We start from the raw sequence: 22,159 nt of genomic DNA, 5'->3' as shown, positions 1-22,159 counted from the left end.
CAGATTGCCCTTTCTTTGGTCCAGACTTCACAGAGGGGAAAAAACCACTTCAAATGTCTCTGAGAACATGGCCCAAGTCAGCTGCACCAGAACAGTCAGGTGCTGAGGACCCCCAGCCCAGGCTACTGCCGGCTGCCCAGAGAGGACTGAGAACCGCCAGGCCCACATGCCCTGAGTCAGCCACACCAAAACAGGCAGGAGCCACAGGACCTCCAGCCCTAGTCGGTCCCCACCACATGGACATATGGGTCCAAGAAGAAATTAAACAGGAAATCAATCTCAGAGATCCTGAGAGCCTCCAGGCCCACAACATGCCAAGCCAGCTATGCCAGAACAGGCAGATGCCATGGGACCCCCAGCCAAGGCTAGTCCCCACTGCCCAGAATTGACAGTCCCTTCAAGATCCAGGCCAGACTTCAGAGTGGAACAAGTGGACCATAATACACCCTGCCACAAAACACTAAAGGAAAGATACCAAAAGTATGAAAAATCAAGAAAGTATATCACCACCAAAGGAAAGTAATAACCTCAAGCTCTAGATCCTATAGAACAGGAAGTCTTTGAAATGACTAACGAGGAATTTCAAGCAACTATTCTAGGGAAACTAAATGAGATACAAGAAAACTCAGTTAGACAACACAACTAAATGAGAAAAAATATACAGGACCTGAAAGAAGAAATGTACAAAGAAATCAATTCCCTGAAAAAAAATGTAGCAGAGCTTGTAGAGCTGAAGGATCCATTCAATGAAATAAAAAACACAACAGATAGTCTAACTAGCAGGCAAGAACAAGCAGAAGAGAGAATTTCTGACCTTGAAGACAGGCTGTTTGAATTAACACAGGTAGACCAGAAAAAAGAAAAAAGAATTTAAAATATTGAAGAAAATCTAAGAGAGATAACAGACAACCTTAAGCACTCAAATATCCAAATCACTGGCATTCCAGAAGAGGAGGAAAAAGAAAATGGCATTGAAAACATATTCAATGAAATAATAGCTGAAAACTTCCCAGGTATAGGGAAAATCACAGATCTTCAGATTCAGGAGGCCCAAAGATATTCAAACATATTCAAACCAAAAAGGTCCTCTCCAAGACAAGTTATAGTCAAACCGGCAAAATTCAAAGACAAAGAGAGAATCTTAAAAGCTGCAAGAGAGAAGCAGCAAGTCACCTATAAGGGAGCCCCAATTAGACTAACATCAGACTTTTCATCAGAAACCCCAAAAGCCAGAAAAGAATGGGATGATATATTCAAAATACTAAAGGACAAAGATTGCCAGCCAAGAATACTTTACCCAGCAAGGCTATCCTTCAAAAATGAAGGAAAAATAGTATATTTCTCAGACAGACAAAAACTGTGGGAGTTCACTACCACACCACCAGCCTTACAAGACATTCTCAAGGGAGTACTGGGTTTGATACCTGAAAAACAACTATCACTGCCATGAATACTCAAGAAAGAACAAAACCTACCAGTAAAACAAAAATGCTAACAATAAAGACAAAAAATAGTTTATCTACCACCCCAAGAAACCAACAAACACAGAAGACAAACAGAAAATCAGAAGGAAACGAACAAAAGATACTTAAGACATCTAAACAAAAATAAGTAAAATGCTAGGAGTAAATCAACACCTTTCAATAATAACTCTAAATGTAAAAGGATTAAATTCCCCACTCAAAAGACACAGACTGACTGACTGGATTAAAAAGATGGACCCAACAATATACTGCCTTCAGGAGACTCACCTCACCTGTAAAGACACACATAGACTAAGAGTGAAAGGATGGAAAAAGATATACCATGCAAATAGAAAAGAAAAACAAGCTGGAGTAGCCATTCTTATATCAGATAAAATAGACTTTAAACTAAAAACCGTAAAAAGAGATAAAGAAGGCCACTATATAATGATAAAAGTATCTATCCACCAAGAATACAGAACAATCATAAATTTATATGCACCCACTGTCAGAGCAGCCAAATTTATAAAGCAAATGCTATTAGATCTAAAGAATGAGATAGACACTAACACCATAATAGCAGGGGATGTGAACACCCCATTTTCGATATTGGACAGATCATCTAGGGAAAAAATCAATAGAGAAACATAAGATCTAAACAACACTTTAGAACAATTGGACTTGGCAGATATCTAAAGAACATTCCATCTAACAACCTCAGAATATTCATTCTTCTTATCAGTACATGGAACATTCTTCAGGATAGATCACATGTTAGGTCACAAATCAAGTCTCAACAAATTCAAAAAGATTGGAATTATTCCATGTATTTTTTTCAGACCACAATGGATTAAAATTAGAAATCAATAACAAATGAAACTCTGGAAACTATACAAACACTTGGAAATTAAACAACATTCTACTTAATGACATATGGGTCCAAGAAGAAATTAAACAGGAAATCAAAAAAATTTTTGAAACTAATGAAAATAATGACACATCATATCAAAACCTGTGGGATACTGCAAAAGCAGAACTAAGGGGGAAATTTATTGCATTAAATGCTTACTTCAGAAGAATGGAAAGATGGCAAATAAACAACTTAACACTTCACCTTAAAGAACTAGAAAAACAAGAACAATCCAAACCCGAAGTTAGTAGACAGAAAGAAATAATTAAGATCAAGGTAGAGCTAAATGAAGTACAAACCCAAAAAATGATACAAAAGATCAATGAAACAAAAAGTTGGTTTTTGAAAAGATAAATAAAATTGACAAACCTTTAGCTAGGCTAAGTAAGAAAAGAAGAGAGAAGATCCAAATAATAAAACTTAGAAATGAAAAGGTGATATTACAACTGATGCCTCAGAAATACGAGGAATCATTAAAGACTACTACAAACAATTATATACCAACAAATTTGAAAATCTGGAAGAAATGGATAAATTTCTGAACACATACAAACTACCAAAACTGAGCCAAGAAGATATAGAAAATTTGAACAGACCAATAACAATAAAAGAGATTGAAGCTGTTATCAGAAGGTTCCCAACAAAGAAAAGCCCAGAACCAGATGGGTTCACTGCAGAGTTCTACCAAACCTTTGAAGAGGAATTGATGCCAATTCTCTACAAACTATTCCAAAAGATTGAACAGAGGCCATGCTCCCAAACTCATTCTATGAGGCAAACATCACACTAATACCAAAATCAGACAAACACACATCAAAAATAGAAAACTACAGGCCAATATCCTTGAAGAATATAGATGCAAAAACCCTCAATAAAATGCTACATAACAGAATAAAGCAACACATACACAAAATTGTACACCATGATCAAGGGGGATTCAACCCAGGGATGCAAGGTTGGTTCAACATATGCATATCAGTAAATGTGATACACCACATCAATAAGAGCAAAGACAAAAACCATATAATCATTTCTATAGATGCTGAAAAAGCATTTGATAAAATTCAACATTCATTAATGAGAAAGACTCTCTACAAGTTAAGTATGGGTGGGAAGTATCTCAACACAATTAAAACCATATATGATAAGCCCACTGTCAATATCATCCTGAATATCCTTAAGGACAGAAACTAGACACTCTAACCACTTCTAATCAACATAGTGTTGGAAGTACTAGCTAGAGCAATCAGAGAAGAGAAGGAAATAAAGGGCATCCAGATTGGAAAAGATAAAGTCAAACTGTCCCTGTTTGAAGATGATCTGATCCTATATATTGAACAGCCTAAAGCCTCTACAAAAAAACTCTTAGAGTTGATAAATGATTTCAGCAAAGATGCAGGATACAAAATCAACACACATAATTCAATAGCATTTCTATACTCCAACAGTGAACATGCAGAAAAAGAAATCAAGAAAGCTACTCCATTTACAATAGCCACCAGAAAAATAAAATACTTAGGAATAAAGTTAGCCAATGATGTGAAAAATCTCTATGAAGAGAACTACAGACCACTGTTGAGAGAAATTAAAGAAGACACAAGAAGATGGAAAGATATCCCATGCTCTTGGATCAGGAGAATTAACATTGTGAAAATGTCCGTATTAAACAAAGTGATCTACAGATTCAATGTAATCCCCATCAAAATTCCAATGATATTTTTCTCAGAAATGGAAAAAACTATCCAGACATTTATATGGAATAACAGAAGACCACACATAGTGAAAGCAATCCTGAGCAAAAAAAAATAAAGCTGGAGGCATAACACTACCTGACTTTAAACTATACTCCAAAGTTATAATAACCAAAACAGCATGGTACTGGCATAAAAATAGACACTCAGACCAATGGAATAGAATAGAGAACCCAGAAATCAACCCATACACCTACAACTATCTGATCTTTGACAAAGGCACCAAGTCTACACACTGGGGAAGAGACTGCCTCTTCAGCAAATGGTGCTGAGAAAACTGGACATCCATATGTAGAAGAATGAAACTAGACCCGTACCTCTCACCATGAACTAAAATCCACTCAAAATGGATTAAAGAATTAAATATACATCCTGAAACAATAAAACTCCTTAAAGAAAACATAGGGGAAACACTCCAGGAAGTAGGAGTGGGCACAGACTTCATGAATAGGACCCCAAAAGCACAGGCAACCAAAGGAAAAATAGACAAATGGGATTATATCAAACTAAAAAGCTTCTGCACAGCAAAAGAAACAATCAATGGAGTGAAAAGACAACCAACAGAATGGGAGAAAATATTTGCAAAATATACATCTGACAAAGGATTAGAAACCATAAATACAAGGAACTCAAACAACTTTACATCAAAAAAACAAATAACCCAATTAAAAAATGGGCAAAGAAGCTGAATAGTCATTTCTCAAAGGTAGATATATGAATGGCCAAGAGACACATGAAAAAATGCTCAACTTCGCTCAGCATTTGGGAAATGCAAATCAAAACCACTTTGACATACTATCTCACTCCAGTTAGAATGGATAATATCCAAAAGACTGAGAATGATAAATGCTGGCGAGGTTGCAGAGAAAAAGGAACTCTCATACACTGTTGGTGGGACTGCAAAATGGTGCAGCCTTTATGGAACATGGTATGGAGGTTCCTCAAACAATTACAGATAGATCTACCATATGACCCAGCTATTCCATTGCTAGGAATAAACCCAGAGGAATGGAAATCATCATGGTAAAGGGATACCTGTACTCCCATGTTTATTGCAGCACTATTTACAATAACAAAGAGTTGGAACCAGCCCAAATGTCCATCATCAGATGAGTGGATAAGGAAACTGTAGTGTATCTACACAATGGAATTCTACTCTGCTATAAGAAAGAATGAAATACTACCATTCACAACAACATGGATGGACTTAGAGAAAATTATATTAAGTGAAACAAGTCAGGCACAGAAAGAGAAACAGCACATGTTCTCACTTATTTGTGGGAGCTAAAAATAAATAAATATACAAACAAATAAAGGGTGGGGGAGAAGAAGACACAACAATCACAACGATTCCTTAAACTTGTTAAGACAAGTGAACAGATATGATGTAGTCGGAGGGATGGGGAGGCAGGTACGGGGGAAAGAGAAACAGGTAAAGGGACATGAAAAGCAACTACAATGTATATTGAGAGGTTAAAATAAAAATTAATTAATTAAATACAATAAAATAAAAATTATATCTGCAAACTTGTTTACTTTCCTCAGTTCAAAGCGTGAAAACTAATTCCCTTCCCTTGAATGCAGGCCATACTTAGAGTCAGGCCAGGATGAATCTAATAGAATGTGGTGTAAGTGATGCTGTGGAACTTCAGAGGTTAGATCATAAAAAGGACTGCTTCTGCCTGGGTTTCTTTCTCTCTTGAATCGCTGGCTCTGGAGCAACCCAGCTGCTGTGTTATGAGGACACTCAAGCAGCCCGTAGAGAGACCCGTGTGAAGAGCAACCAGCACTAATTAGTCAGCAATGTGAATGCGCCACCTTGGAAGGGATCCCCCAGCCCTGGCTGAGCATCAACCAGCAAGTGACTGCAACCTCACGAGAGACTCCCAGCCAGAACCACCAGCTAAGCTGCTCTGTAATGATTAGCCCAAAGAAACTACGAGGATAATAAGTGTTTATTATTGTTTTAAGCCACCTCCCCTCCAAAAAAAATGTCTCTGAGGACTCTCATTACAACAGTGTGAAACCAGCTTAAAATCTACCTCCTCTAAGTAACTGTCTCCACTAGTCCCCCACTTCATTCCACATTTCATCCTCACTACACACTGTGTATGTGACAGATCCATCACTGTAGGACAAGAGACATTCCTGACTGTATTAGCTTCCTAGGGCTGCCATAACAAAGTACCACCAATCCAGTGGCTTAAAACAAATTTATTCTCTCAGTTCTGGAGGCTAGAAGTGAAAAATTGAGGTGTCGGCAGGGCCATGCTCCCTCCAAACCTGCAGGTAAGAATTGTTCCTTGCCCCTCCTCTAGCTCCTCGTGGTTTGCAGGCAATCTTTGATGTTCTTTGGCTTGTAACTGCATTAACATCAATCTCTGCCTCTGTTGTCACATGGCATTCTCCTTGCATGTCTCTGTCCTCATATGGCCGCCTTCTACAAAGAAAGATACCAGTACTATTGGCTTAGGTGCTGCCATGGTCTGAATGTTTGCGTACTCCTGAAATTCAAATGTTGAAGTCCTGACCTCCAAGGTGATGGTATTAGGAGGTGGGGCCTTTGGGGAGCTGATGAGGGAGGAGCCTTCATGAATGGGATTAGTGTCCTTATCAAAGAGGCCCCAGACAACTAGTTCACCTCCCTCCACCATATGAGGACACCGCAAGAAGGCACCATCAGTGAATCAAAGCAGACGCTGAATCTGCCAGTGCCTTGATCTTGTACTTCCCAGCCTCCAGAAGTGTGAGAAATAAATTTCTGTTGTTTATAAGCCGCCCAGTTTATGGTATTTTGTTATAGCAGCCTGAACAGACTAATAAACAGACCCACTCTACTATGAGGAAGAATCCATCCCATGCCACTCTCATAGCTTCTGGTGTTCTGCTGGCAATTGTGGGCGTTCCTTGCATTGCAGATGCATCACCCCATTTCTGCCTCATGTTCACATGGCATTCTCTTTGTGTACATGTTTGTGTCCAAATTTTCTGTAAAGACACCAGTGATATTGGTTTGGGGCCCACCCCATTCCAGTATGACTTCATCTGAACTAATTACATCTGCAGTGACCCTATTTACATAAAAGGTCACATTCTAAGGTACTGGGGGTTAGGACTTCAACATATCTTTTTTGAGGAGGACACAATTCAGTCCTTGACACTGCCTCTTCTCTTGCTACTCACCTGCAGTATTTAGTCCAGTGCTGTGAATGTGACAGTAAATGCTATTTGCCCATGTGAATTAGGTCACCTGGCCAGCTGCCTACTGCCCATCTGCAAAAGAGCACAGTAGCACCATCATTACCTTGCACCCCCACACCGAGCAGCTTCACTTTCAAGATGAATGGAAAAAAGGCTGAGTGAGGTTCTATCAGAGTTGTGGTCATCCTGACTAAAAGCTGGAGTGAGAATTTTTCAGTGTCACTTGCAGCATAATGGCAATGTCAAAGTTTAACATCATACCAAATAGAATATAGGTTCACAGGGCATACTCGGGTGCTTCTGTGCTGTAATATCACTTTAGGTCTTTCAAAGGACAGTGATGCTTTTAATCATAGCATCACTATAATTAGTAATGACAATATTTTCTTCAAGTTGCCCTAGAAGGCTATAGAATCTCAGGCTGCCACCCCTGCAATTAGACTAACAGCTGGCAAAGGCCCAAATGAAGGGTTCAGGGGAGAGGTATATTACCAAATCAAATATGGGTTTGTTTTAAATTAAGCATCCAACCTTCTGGTAGGAACATCTGCTCTGATTGCACCCTGCCATTTACATATGTAAAGTATGTTAAAAGGAAAATATATATTCTGTACCCTTTTAGCTATTAACAGTTTTCAGAGTTCTTTCTCAATAGGCTACTTCCAGTGGGACCCATAGGACTCAAGTTCATAATAGAGAGAGCTGCTCCTGTGCCAGAGAAGGATCCCTGAAAACAACCAGGAAGGCATGGTTTGTGTGCCTCTCATTTAGTTCATTTTGTCCTAACAAACAGTTGGCAAGAGCAGACATTTCCTATTGCCTGGGCAATGTTTTAATCACTGTTTAAATATTTGCCATCCTGACTTTGTTTTGGTTAGAATTGCTGAGTTAATGCAATACAGATTTGTACCTTCTGCTGAGTGAAATATAGATTTCATCTTCTGAACTAGAGCTGTATTCACTGGAAATAGTTTCCCCACTCCCACTACTTGTCTTTCACTTTATGCATTATATTAATCCTTTTTATATCTTCTCAAATGCCTACGGGTTACCAACAAATTGCCCCCAGGCAGTTCTAATGCATTCAGTTTCAGCAAACCTGGCTCCATGTATGACTCAACGCAAAATTTTAAGGACCTTTAAGTCAATCTCTCTGAGAACCAACCTAGAATAATCAGTCCCAGGCAAGAACCTCATTATCTGGTGGACATTCTGGGGTCAAAGTTAAATGAGTGTCTGGCCTCCGGCCAGTTTATGACAAGCAACAAGTTTGTGCCAAGGACCCTGTCAATTAATGAAGCTCTATAAAGGCTGAGCTAGATCCGGGCTAACTAGGCCCCTGTGTAACCTGATTTTCCCCAGGCCTCACCAGCTTGGGTGTGCTTAAACAGTCACATTAACAGTAATAACTCAAATTTCACTGCCTCTTGCTCCCACCTGCTGATGGAGGGCCTCTGGCTCCATATTCTGCAGAATTTTTAGTAAAGGTGCACTTTCAGTTTTAACAACAGTGAACTCTCTCTTGATGCAACTCTTCATAAATCTAACGGGAGCTACACAGGAAAGTATGAGTGGCTGGCGTCATTATCACCCCTTGTCCTCCTCTCTAACAAGCAGCGTTCATTTCTCAGTCAGCTCATCACGCCTAGCTCCTTCTCCCCTCAGGATGGGCACTCTCTCACTCACACATCTCCCAGTCCTCATCAGTAGCTCCTTACACCAGAACTTTTAGACCATAAGACAGCCAGTCCTGAATTCCATTTTGACTACCTGAGGACCCCACTAGACCTTAAATAACTGCTCACTCCTCTGAAAAAACAAACCACCACCACCAAAAAAAAAAAAAAATCTTAGTTGAAATTAAAAGGTTTCAGGCTTCTTATTACAATAATTGCAGACTAGGTAATTACTACTAAACATTCTACAATGGAAAACTATAAAAACTGGACAAAATATTAAAAACATGTTTTATAACACACACAAAAAAGTGCATGATCATGAATAATTACCAGAACAGAACCCAACAGAAGACTTAGAGCAGAAAAAGAATGAAAAGAGCCCCGGAAAAGAATAAAACAACCCCCGGCTTACTGCCTGAAAGAGTTATCAGGTCATGACACAGGGAGGGGAAACACAGATATAGCCCAGTAAATTCCCTATGATGACAAAATGGAGCTAAGGGTGTGGAAAGACCAATGTGGCTAAAGTTGATAGTACAGAAGGAGAAGAGAGAGCTTCAGGGAAAGATAATAAGACATCTGCAGAGAGCTCTTAAGTATTCTGTGGAGTAGTAATTAGTACATACAGGTAAGGGAACTAGTAGAGGCTGTAGGAAGAACCATCTGAAAGATTTCAAGGAACAGCACCTAGATCTCACACAAGGATAAGAAAAGTGTATGTTCCCACCAGCCAGACTGGAGAACCTCATAATTTACATGGAATTAAGTACTCAGAAAGTTCTTGCCTCAGTAGTGGGAAATAATTAGCCCTAGACTAAATGATGTTCTAGCCCTGCCTACCAAATATTAAAAGTAAGACTTAAAAGGATCAAACAATTTCTAAGTAACTTAACTGCACTCCAGAACAAAACCCAAGAAATTTATAGGAATAAAAAAATAACAATCACAATGTCTGCCATTCAATCAAAATTATTAGGCATGCAAAGAAATGGGAAAATATTGAAGAGAATAATCAGCCAATCAAAACCAACTGAAAACTAACACAGATGTTAAAATTAACAGACAAGGGAATGGAAAAAGATATTAAAACTGTATTCCATATACTCAAAAAGTTAAATAGTCACAGGGAAGATATTTTTAAAGACCTAAATAAAACTCCTAGGGACGAAAACTACACTGGAAGAGTTTAATAGCAGATAAGATATCACAGAAGAAAATATCACTGAAATAATAGAGAGAGAAAAAAGAATAAAAAATTAACAATGTATTAATGAACTATGGAACAACTTCAAGCAGTTTAGTATACAGGTAATTAGAGTTCCCAGATGAAAACAGAAAAAGGAGGCAGGAAAAATAGTGCCAAAATAATGACAAAGAAATATGGCCAGAAGTTTTCCAAGTTTGATGAAAACTATAAATCCACATATCTAAGAAGTTCAACAAATACCAAGGACAAGAAACAAAGAAAACTACTCCAAAACCCAAAATAATCAAATAACTCAAAACCAGTGATAGATCAAAAAATGTAAGAGCAGCCATTAGAAAAACATACGTTATGTACAGAAGAACAAAGGTAAGAATGACACAAAATTTCTCATTAGAAACAATGCAAACAAGAAGACAATGAATCAACATTTTTAAAATAAAATAAAAAAACAACTGCCAACCTAGAGTTCTATGCCCAGTAAAAAATCTTTCAACAATAAAGGTAGAATAAAGACATTTTCAGACACATAAAGGTGAATGATTTCATCACCAGCAAACCCACACTACAGAAATGTTAGAGAAGTCCTGAGGCAGAAGGAAATATGGATCTATACAAAGGAATAAAGCACATCATAAATGGTAAATATGTGATTATATTTAAGATGTATCTTATAGTATTTAAATCTCTGTAAAACATAATTCATGGTTTAAACAAAAATAATAAGATATTGCTGGTTTATCAAATATGATTAAGTAAAATGTCTGACAACAATAATATGAGAGTGGAGAAGTGAAAGAATATACTACATGTGAAGTGGTTTAACACCATTCAAAAGTAGACAGTGACAAGGTAAGTATAATTACCAAAAATCTTTTTTAAAAAAACATGAAAATAACAAAACTAAAAGAAAAGTTATAAAATGGAATCATATAAAATAATAACAACAACAACAAAAAAAAACAGTGAGAAAGAAGGGGAACAAAGAAAAGACGTAACAAATAGAAGAGAAATAGCAAAGTGATAGATTTAGACTAAACTATATCAACAGTCACAATATAAATGACCTAAGCATTCCAATTAAAAGCCACAGATTTTCAGATTTGATTAATAAAAAGCAATATCCAACTACATGCTGCCAAAAAGAAACACATTTTATACATAAAGTCACAAATACATTAAAAGTTGTCCTAGTGTGAGCTAAGTGTATAATGCCCACCAAACTGAGAAGGTATCCTGAGACTGAAGAATGAAGCAAGCTACTCCAAATGGTTTACAAGGCATTGTTTATTATTATTATTGTTGTTGTTATTATTGATGGGTGAGGTATTTACAGGGAATGGACTGGGTGGAGCATCTGTCTGGGTGCTACATAGCTGATTTCTCCACAACCCCCAGGGAAATAAGTTTACACTTACAAGGGACTTATAGACAAAAGTGGAGTTATGCCAGAGAGAGAAGGGCTGCTGAAGTGGAAGATTCCCAGGTGCTTCACAGACACCCATTGCCTATCCCTGGGGTTGCTGGCATCAATCTCCTTATCTTACACAAGTATAGTATCCTGTTCCTTTCTCTGCCCTGGTTGCTACTCAACCTGTGCAGGGGAAAGATTGTAACTATTGAAGCCAGAGCTCTGAAAGGCCATGAAGATGGAATTAGTTCTGATCAGCATTCCTGCAAAAGTAAAAGGCTAAAAATAAATAAATAAATAAATTTTAGAGAAAAGAATATTTCTGGGGATAAAGATGATAAAGTAGTCAATTCATCAGAAGGACATAGCAATTTTAAACATTTGTGCACCCAATAACAGAGCTTGAAAATGCATAAAGAAAACTTAAAGTGGAAAAATACAATTCATAATTATATCTAGAGATTTCAATATAAAGGGTCTTTTAAAAGTTCATGGGAAGATTCATATTATCTTTTAATTCTATTTTTCCATGAGCTCTTAGAAGTACTCTCATATCTCTCTCTCAATAATTGATTAAGTACACGGAAAATCCATAATGATTAAGAAAATTTGAAAAATACAACCAACCACATTGATCTAGTTGATATTTATGGGACACTCTGCCCAACAATAGCAAATACACATTCTTAATTTTGTTCAGGTTCACACAGACTTTTTACCAATATAGACTATATTCTTGGCCATAAAATAAGTCTTAATAAATTTAAAAGGATGCAAATCATACAAATACATTATCTGGCCACCACAGAATTAAATTAGATATAAATAACAGAATTATCTCTGGAAAAATCCCCGAGATATTTATAAACTAAATAAATCACTTGCAAATAATCATAAGTCAAAAAAGAAAACAAAAGAGAAATTAGAAAATATTTTGAACTGAATGAAAATGAAAACATAACATATCAAAACGTGTGGGATTCTGCTAATACAGTATTTTTTTTTCTAATTTTATTTCGTCAATATACATTGTAGCTGATTAATGCTCCCCATCACCAAAACCTCCCTCCCTTCTCCCTCCCCCCCTCCCCCCCAACAATGTCCTTTCTGTTTGTTTGTTGTATCAACTTCAAATAATTGTGGTTGTTATATCTTCTTCCTCCCCCCCCCCCGGTTTGTGTGTGTATGTGTATGTGTGTGTGTGAATTTATATATTAATTTTTAGCTCCCACCAATAAGTGAGAACATGTGGTATTTCTCTTTCTGTGCCTGACTTGTTTCACTTAATATAATTCTCTCAAGGTCCATCCATGTTGTTGCAAATGGCAGTATTTCATTCATTTTTATAGCTGAGTAGTATTCCATTGTGTAGATGTACCACATTTTCCGTATCCACTCATCTGATGATGGGCATTTGGGCTGGTTCCAACTCTTGGCTATTGTAAAGAGTGCTGCGATGAACATTGGGGAAGAGGTATACCTTCGACTTCATGATTTCCATTCCTCTGGGTATATTCCCAACAGTGGGATGGCTGGGTCGTATGGTAGATCTATTTGCATTGTTTAAGGAACCTCCATACCATTTTCCATAGAGGCTGCACCATTTTGCAGTCCCACCAACAATGTATGAGAGTTCCTTTTTCTCCACAGCCTCGCCAGCATTTATCGTTCATAGTCTTTTGGATTTTAGCCATCCTAACTGGGGTTAGATGGTATCTCAATGTGGTTTTGATTTGCATTTCCCGGATGCTGAGTGATGTTGAGCATTTTTTCATATGTCTGTTGGCCATTTGGATATCTTCCTTAGAGAAATGCCTACTTAGCTCTTTTGCCCATTTTTTAATTGGGTTGCTTGTTTTCTTCTTGTAAAGTTGTTTGAGTTCCTTATATATTCTGGATATTAATCCTTTGTCAGATGTATATTTTGCAAATATTTTCTCACACTCTGTTGGTTGTCTTTTAACTCTTTTAATTGTTTCTTTTGCTGTGCAGAAGCTTTTTAGTTTGATATAATCCCATTTGTTTATTTTTCCTTTGGTTGCCCGTGCTTTTGGGGTCGTATTCATGAAGTCTGTGCCCAGTCCTATTTCCTGAAGTGTTTCCCCTATGTTTTCTTTAAGAAGTTTTATTGTCTCAGGGTGTATATTTAAATCCTTAATCCATTTTGAGTTGATTTTAGTATACGGTGAGAGGTATGGATCTAGTTTCATTCTCCTGCATATCGATATCCAGTTATCCCAGCACCACTTGCTGAAGAGGCAGTCCCTTCCCCAGTGAATAGGCTTGGTGCCTTTGTCAAAGATCAGATGGCAGTAAGTGTGTGGGTTGATTTCTGGATTCTCTATTCTATTCCATTGGTCAGTGTGTCTGTTTTTATGCCAGTACCATACTGTTTTGGTTATTATAGCTTTGTAGTATAGCTTAAAGTCAGGTAGTGTTATGCCTCCAGCTTTATTTTTTTTGCTGAGCATTGCTTTGGCTATTCGTGGTCTTTTATTGTTCCATATAAATGTCTGAATAGTTTTTTCCATTTCTGAGAAAAATGTCTTTGGAATTTTGATGGGGATTGCATTGAATTTGTATATCACTTTGGGTAGTATGGACATTTTCACTATGTTGATTCTTCCAATCCAAGAGCATGGAATATCTTTCCATCTTCTTGTATCCTCTCTAATTTCTCTCAGCAGTGGTTTGTAGTTCTCATTATAGAGATTTTTCACCTCCTTGGTTAACTCAATTCCTAAGTATTTTATTTTTTTGGTGGCTATTGTAAATGGGCAGGCTTTCTTGATTTCTCCTTCTGCATGTTCACTATTGGAGAAAAGAAATGCTACTGATTTTTGTGTGTTGATTTTGTATCCTGCTACTGTGCTGAAATCATTTATCAATTCCAACAGTTTTTTTGTAGAGGTTTTAGGCTGTTCGATATATAGGATCATGTCATCTGCAAACAGGGACAGTTTGACTTCATCTTTTCCAATCTGGATGCCCTTTATTTCCTTCTCTTCTCTGATTGCTCTGGCTAGTACTTCCAACACTATGTTGAATAGGAGTGGTGAGAGTGGGCATCCTTGTCTAGTGCCTGTTCTTAAACGAAAAGCTTTCAGCTTTTCCCCATTCAGGATGATATTGGCAGTGGGTTTGTCATATATGGCTTTAATTATGTTGAGATACTTTCCCTCTATACCTAACTTATAGAGGGTCTTTGTCATGAATGAGTGCTGAACTTTATCAAATGCTTTTTCAGCATCTATAGAGATGATCATATGGTCCTTGTGTTTGAGTTTATTAATATGGTGTATCACATTTATTGATTTGCATATGTTGAACCAACCTTGCATCCCTGGGATGAATCCCACTTGATCGTGATGAATAATTTTTCGTATGTGTTGCTGTATTCTGTTTGCTAGTATTTTAGTGAGGATTTTTTCATCTATATTCATCAAGGATATCGGCCTGTAGTTTTCTTTTTTGGTTATATCTTTACCTGGTTTTGGTATCAGGATGATGTTTGCTTCATAGAATGAGTTTGGGAGATTTGCGTCCGTTTCAATCTTTTGGAATAGTTTGTAAAGAATCGGTGTCAATTCCTCTTTGAATGTTTGGTAAAATTCTGCTGTGAATCCATCTGGTCCTGGGCTTTTCTTTGTTGGGAGCCTTCTGATAACAGCTTCAATCTCCTTTATTGTTATTGGTCTGTTCAAATTTTCTACGTCTTCACGGTTCAGTTTTGGGAGCTTGTGTGTGTCCAGAAATTTATCCATTTCCTCCAGATTTTCAAATTTGTTGGCGTATAGTTGTTTATAGTAGTCTCGAATGATTCCTTGTATTTCAGATGAATCAGTTGTAATATCGCCTTTTTCATTTCTAATTTTTGTTATTTGAGTCTTCTCTCTTCTTTTTTTTGTTAGCCATGCTAATGGTTTGTCAATTTTATTTATCTTTTCAAAAAACCAACTTTTTGATTCGTTGATCTTTTGAATTGTTTTTTGGTTTTCAATTTCATTCAGTTCTGCTCTGATCTTAATGATTTCTTTCCGTCTGCTAACTTTAGGATTGGATTGTTCTTGTTTTTCTAGTTCTTTAAGGTGAAGTGTTAGGTTGTTCACTTGCCATCTTTCCATTCTTCTGAAGTGAGCATTTAATGCAATAAATTTTCCCCTCAATACTGCTTTTGCAGTATCCCACAGGTTTTGGTATGATGTATCATTGTTTTCATTAGTTTCAATAAACTTTTTGATATCCTGCTTGATTTCTTCTTGGACCCATATGTCATTAAGTAGAATGCTGTTTAATTTCCATGTGTTTGTATAGTTTCCAGAGTTTTGTTTGTTATTAATTTCTAGTTTTAATCCATTGTGGTCTGAGAAGATACATGGGATAATTCCAATTTTTTTGAATTTATTGAGACTTGATTTGTGACCTAATATGTGATCTATCCTGGAGAATGATCCATGTGCTGATGAGAAGAATGAATATTCTGAGGTTGTTGGGTGGAATGTTCTGTAGATATCTGCCAATTCCAATTGGTCTAGAGTCTTGTTTAGATCTTGTGTTTCTCTACTGATTCTTTGCCTAGATGATCTGTCTAATATTGACAGTGGAGTGTTCAGGTCCCCTGCTATTATGGTATTAGTGTCTATTTCCTTCTTTAGGACTAATAGAGTTTGTTTTATAAATCTGGCTGCTCCAACATTGGGTGCGTACATATTTATGATTGTTATGTCTTCTTGATGGATCAGTCCTTTTATCATTAAGTAGTGTCCCTCATTGTCTCTTTTTATGGTTTTTAGTTTAAAGTCTATTTTGTCAGATATAAGAATAGCCACTCCAGCTCGTTTTTCTTTTCTGTTTGCATGGTAAATCTTTTTCCATCCTTTCACTCTTAGTCGGTGTGAATCTTTATGGGTGAGGTGGGTCTCTTGTAGGCAGCATATAGTTGGGTCCTGCTTTTTGATCCAGTCAGCCAGTCTGTGTCTTTTAATTGGGGAATTTAAGCCTTTTACATTAAGAGTTGTTATTGAAAGGTGTTGATTTATTCCTAGCATTTTATTGGTTGTTTGGTTGTCTTAGGTGTCTTTTGTTCCTTGCTTTCTGATTTACTGTTTGGTTTCTTTGTTTGTTGGTTCCTTAGGTTGTAGATAGTGTTTTTGTTAGCTTGTTTTCTCTTCACGAATGCCATTTTTATTGTACTAGCGGGTTTAGATTTTTCTTAGGTTTTTATGGCAGTGGTAGTTATTTTTCAGGAACCAAACCCAGTACTCCCTTGAGGATTTCTTGTAAGGGTGGTCTTGTGGTAGTGAACTCCCGCAGTTTTTGTTTGTCTGAGAAATATACTATTTGCCCCTCATTTCGGAAGGATAGCCTTGCAGGGTAGAGTATTTTTGGCTGGCAATCTTTGTCTTTTAGTATTTTGAAAATATCATCCCATTCCTTTCTAGCTTTTAGGGTTTGTGATGAAAAGTCTGATGTTAACCTGATTGGGGCTCCCTTATAGGTGATTTGACGCTTCTCTCTTGCAGCTTTTAAGATTCTCTCTTTGTCTCTGAGTTTTGCCAATTTGACTATGACATGTCTTGGAGAAGGCCTTTTTGGGTTGAATACGTTTGGAGATCGTTGAGCTTCCTGGATCTGAAGATCTGTGATTTTTCCTATACCTGGGAAGTTTTCTGCCACTATTTTGTTGAATATGTTTTCAATGGAATCTCCATTTTCCTCCCCTTCTGGAATACCCATGACTCAGATATTTGAGCGCTTGAGGTTGTCTGATATCTCTCTCAGATTTTCTTCCATGTCCTTGATTCTTTTTTCTTTCTTTTTGTCTGCTTGTGTTATTTCAAACAGCCCATCTTCAAGTTCAGAGGTTCTGTCTTCAACTTCGACAAGCCTGCTGGTTAAACTCTCCGTTGTGTTTTTTATTTCGCTGAATAACTTCTTCAGTTCAGCAAGTTCTGCTACATTTTTTTTCAGGACATTGATTTCCTTGTACATTTCCTCTTTCAGATCCTGTATACTTTTCCTCATTTCATCATGATGTCTAGCTGAGTTTTCTTGTATCTCATTCAGTTTCCTTAGAATTATCACTCGAAATTCCTTGTCAGTTATTTCAAGGGCTTCTTGTTCTATAGGATCTAGAGTATGAGATTTATTAACTTTTGGTGGTGTACTTTCTTGATTTTTTGTATTTCTGGTGTCTTTTTTTTGGTGTTTATTCATTGTGGCAGGGGTTTTCACAGTCCACCGGTTTAAGACTAATGACTAACTAGGATGTTGCTGTGGTTGCCAATTTGGTATGGCTCCCGCTGTGACTGCTCAGTTGGCCTCTAGTGTCTTGTGTGTGTGGTTGCCTCGGGTCTTGGGCTTCTCCGGGGATCCACCTTTCTAGTCAGCTTGTACTCTGCTGGGCTGGTGGATCACGTACCACAGGGTGTGTGATCTCTGTTGAGCTTTCACTTTCTGTACAGGACTTCTCCCCGTTCCGTGTGCTCTGGCCCAGGCTGTTAGATCGTGCAGTGGCGACCCCACCGGGTGTGTGGTTTCTGTCGAGTCTCCGCCTCCCTGGCCGCACGTCTCCCCCCTCTGTGCACACTGTGCTGGGTTGGGGCGTGTCTTCTGCACCCCTCGTCTATCAGCTGGGCCTTCAAGACCCTGCTCGGCACCGCCTCGCCCAGGAAGTCTACCAGGTTTCTGCTAGGCACAGACGACCGGTCTCTCTGGGTGCCTTTGTAGCACTGTGTAGATCTTTCTCGGGTCTTGTTCACCTTTGTATCCCCCCGGTATAAACCGAGTCTAGTGCCCGCCTGCAGCCTGCTCTCCGGCAGGTTCAAGCGGACCTGGGAACTCTCCTACCACACTATTCCCAACCAGAAATTCGTTAGGCTTTTTTCCAAACTGGTGGTCGCAGAGATGGTATCTGCCTCCCAGTAACAGGAAGTTTACTGGGGCCGGAGTCCAGGGTGTGGTGGAGTGACAGTCGGCCCGCCCGTACTTCCTAGCCCTCCCAAAACTGGTTGGGACGCCCCACACCCCCAGCCCTGCCAGAGAACCGCGGAGGGAGTGGGAGAGGAGGTCGGCCCGCAGGGTCCAGAAAGCCCTGCGCCAGGCCAAGCAAATGGGCTCAGTGATGCCCAAGCAGGGCGGAGCTGCCCGCACCTGGGAAAATGGAGGCAGCACCGTGGCAGTGAGTGGCCTGGTGGTGCAGGCGGGAGCCGCGTGGGCATCCACCCCCCGAACAGAGCTGTGCCAGGGATCACTCACAGTGCTGTGCCAGGTCGGGCGCTCGCTCTGTCTCTGGTTTGTTGCCTTCCGTGTTCTCGGCGCTGCCGCCTCGGGCTGTTCAGTCGCGGCGCCGCTCGGGCGCTCCCAGGAATCTTCTTTAATGCCGGCCTGAAACCTCGAATCCTGAATAGGGCAGCTGGCCGCCTTCAGCGCGGCCCCAGCCTCCGGGAACCTGGCTGCATCCACAGCAGCCCTGGTGCCGTGTTCCCTGTTTCAAGACTCACTTTTGCAGCTAAGAATCAGTTCTTTTCCTGCTCCACACATCAAAGCTGTTGCCTGTAAATGAGGCAGCCTCTCCTGCCGGGGGCAAAGTGGCGTTGAGCCCCTACGACCGGCCAGCAGCAGCAGTCCTCCCTTAAGAGATGGCCAGAGGAAGGTCCACAAGTTTCCCGGCTGCCTGAGGCCCAGTGGCCACCTTTTCCACCTCAGCTACTCCGCGCCAGCTGCCGCAGCCGCCGCCATCTTGCCTAATACAGTATTTTAGAGGAGAATCTATAACCCTAACACCTATATTAGAAAAAAAAGCAATCAAATCATAAGCTTCTGATTTAATAAAGTGCCAAAGTAAACAAGTAAAAAATATCAGAAAAGAAGTCAATGAAATAGTAAAAAGAAAAACAATAGAGAAAATTAATAAAACCAAAAGCTGGTTCTGAGAAGTTCAGTAAAATTGATCACTTCTACCCACACTAATAAGGGAAAAAAGAGAAAAGACACAAATTATGAATATAATCAAGGATAGAAATAACATCATTATAGATTCTACAGATACTAAAAGGAAAAGAAGGAAATATTGTAAAACCTTATGCCAATAAATCTGACAATTTAGACTAAATGGACAATTTCCTTGAATGACATAAATTACCAAAATTCACACAAAAATAAATAGGTTACCTTATAGTCCTATATTTTCTAAAGAAATTAAATTTGTCATTAAAACTCTTCCTGCAAAGAAAACTTCAAAGCCAGATGGCTTTACTGGTAAACTCAACTAGATATTTAAAGAAGAAATAGATAGAAATACCTTGTTCATGTACTGGAGGACTCAATATTTTTAAAATGTGTATTTTTGCTAAGGTGATCTATAGATGCAACACACAATCCCAATTAATATCTCAGCAGACTTTTGTAGAAATTGACAAGCTGATTCTAAAATTCATATGGAAATGGGAAGGACGTGGCATAGCCAACAACTCTGAAAAAGAAAAACAAATTTGGGGGATTTCCACTGCCTGGTTTCAAGACATAAAATTGCAGTAACCAACATGGTATAATATAGGCATAAAGAAAGACAAATAGATAACTGGAATAGAGTAGAAAGTCCAGAATTAGATACAAACATATATGGATACCTGATTTTCAACAAAAGTGCAAAATCAATTCAATACAGAAACAACAGACTTTTTAACAAATGCTGCAGGGACAATTGGATATCTATGTGCAAAAAATAAGAATAATAAACTTTGATATATAACTTACACCATATACAAAAGTTAGCTCAGAAAACCCAAATATTATTTTTTTTTAAATGAAGATCTAAAAAACTGGAGAGAACTTGTCCCTAGATTTGAAGACTCAATATAGGAAACATGTAATTCTCTATAAACTGATCTATAGATTCTATGAAATCCCCATCAACTTTAGAAATGAGGGGGGAGACTTGATAAGCTGATTCCAATATTTACATGTAAATGCAAAGGACCACAAATAGTCGAGGTATTTTTTAAAAGAAAAAGTTTAGAAGACTTTACTCAATATCAAGACTAACTAAAACAGCTACAGCAAATAACACAGGGTAGAATTAGCCAAAGAACAGACAAAGAGACTAACAATAGATACAAAGCCCAAAAAGAAAGATAGACTTATGTCCAAGATGGTGTGATAGGATATTCTTATGAAAAGGATTGACAATACCAATATTGGTGAAGATATTGATGAACTCTCTATATGCCTGGTGGGAGAAAAATATTGTACAACCATTTTGGAAAATGGTCTGGCATTATCTACTAAAATTAAAGATACTTATGTCCTACAGCTTAACAATTCCTTTCCTAGGTATATATCTCACAGAAATGCATGTATATGTGCACCAAGACACACCTGCAAGAATTTTATAGAAATATTAATTGTAATACCCCAAACTGGAAAAGTCCAAACAGTAGAATAGATAAATAAATTGTGGTATATTTATACAATGGAATACTATGCAGCATTAAAAAATGAACTATAACTACACACAACAATGTGGATGACTCTCAAAAAAACAATGGTGAGCCAGAAAAGGCAGACACAAAAGATATACATACTGTAGGGTTTTATTTGCATAATAATAATGTCCAAAAAATAAGTAAAAATAAATGTTAGAAGAAATAGAAAAACCTATCCTAAAATGTATATGGAATCTCAAGGGACCAAAATAGTAAAAACAATCCTGAAATAGAAAAACAAAGATGGAGACTCATACTTGATATTGATTCAAAACTGACTACAAAGCTACAATAATAGAAGCAATGTGGTACTGGCATATAGCCAGAAATATAGACCAATGGAATAGAATAGAGACTCCAGAAATAAACCCTCCCATAGATGGTCAAATGATTTTTGGCAATGGTGCCAACACCATTCAATGGGGAAAAGACTGTCTTTTCAACAAATGGTGCTGGAAAAAGTGGATATTCACATGCAAAATAGTTAAGTTGGATCCTTACCTGACACCATATACAAAAATTAACTTAAAATGAATCCATGACTTAAATATAAGGCCAAAAAACATAGAACTCTTAGAAGAAAACATAAAGCAAAATCTTCACAACATTGAATTTGGCAGTGATTTCTTGGATGTAACACCAATGGCACAGGCAACAAAAGAAAAATTGACAAATTGGGCTTCACAAAAATTTTGAAATTTTGTTCATCAAAAGACACTATCAACAAAGTAAAAAGGCAACCCACAGAATGGGAAAAATATTTGTAAATAATATACCTGATAAAAGAATAATACCCAGAATATATAGAGAACTCCTAAAATTCAACAACAAAAAAACAAACAAATTCAAAAATGGGCAAAGAACTCGAATAGACATTTCTCCAAAGAAGATATATAAATGGCTAATAAACACATGAAAGGATGCTCAACATTACTAATCATGAGGGAAATGCAAATCAAAACTACGGCGAGATACTACCCCACACTCATTGAGAGGGCTGCTGTCAAAAAAGGAGGAAAGAAAAGAAAACCGGAAAATAAAAAATGTTGGAGAGG

Source organism: Cynocephalus volans, chromosome 7, assembly GCF_027409185.1.
Source record: "Cynocephalus volans isolate mCynVol1 chromosome 7, mCynVol1.pri, whole genome shotgun sequence".
NCBI lineage: Eukaryota > Metazoa > Chordata > Mammalia > Dermoptera > Cynocephalidae > Cynocephalus > Cynocephalus volans.
This window is presented reverse-complemented; position numbering follows the sequence as displayed.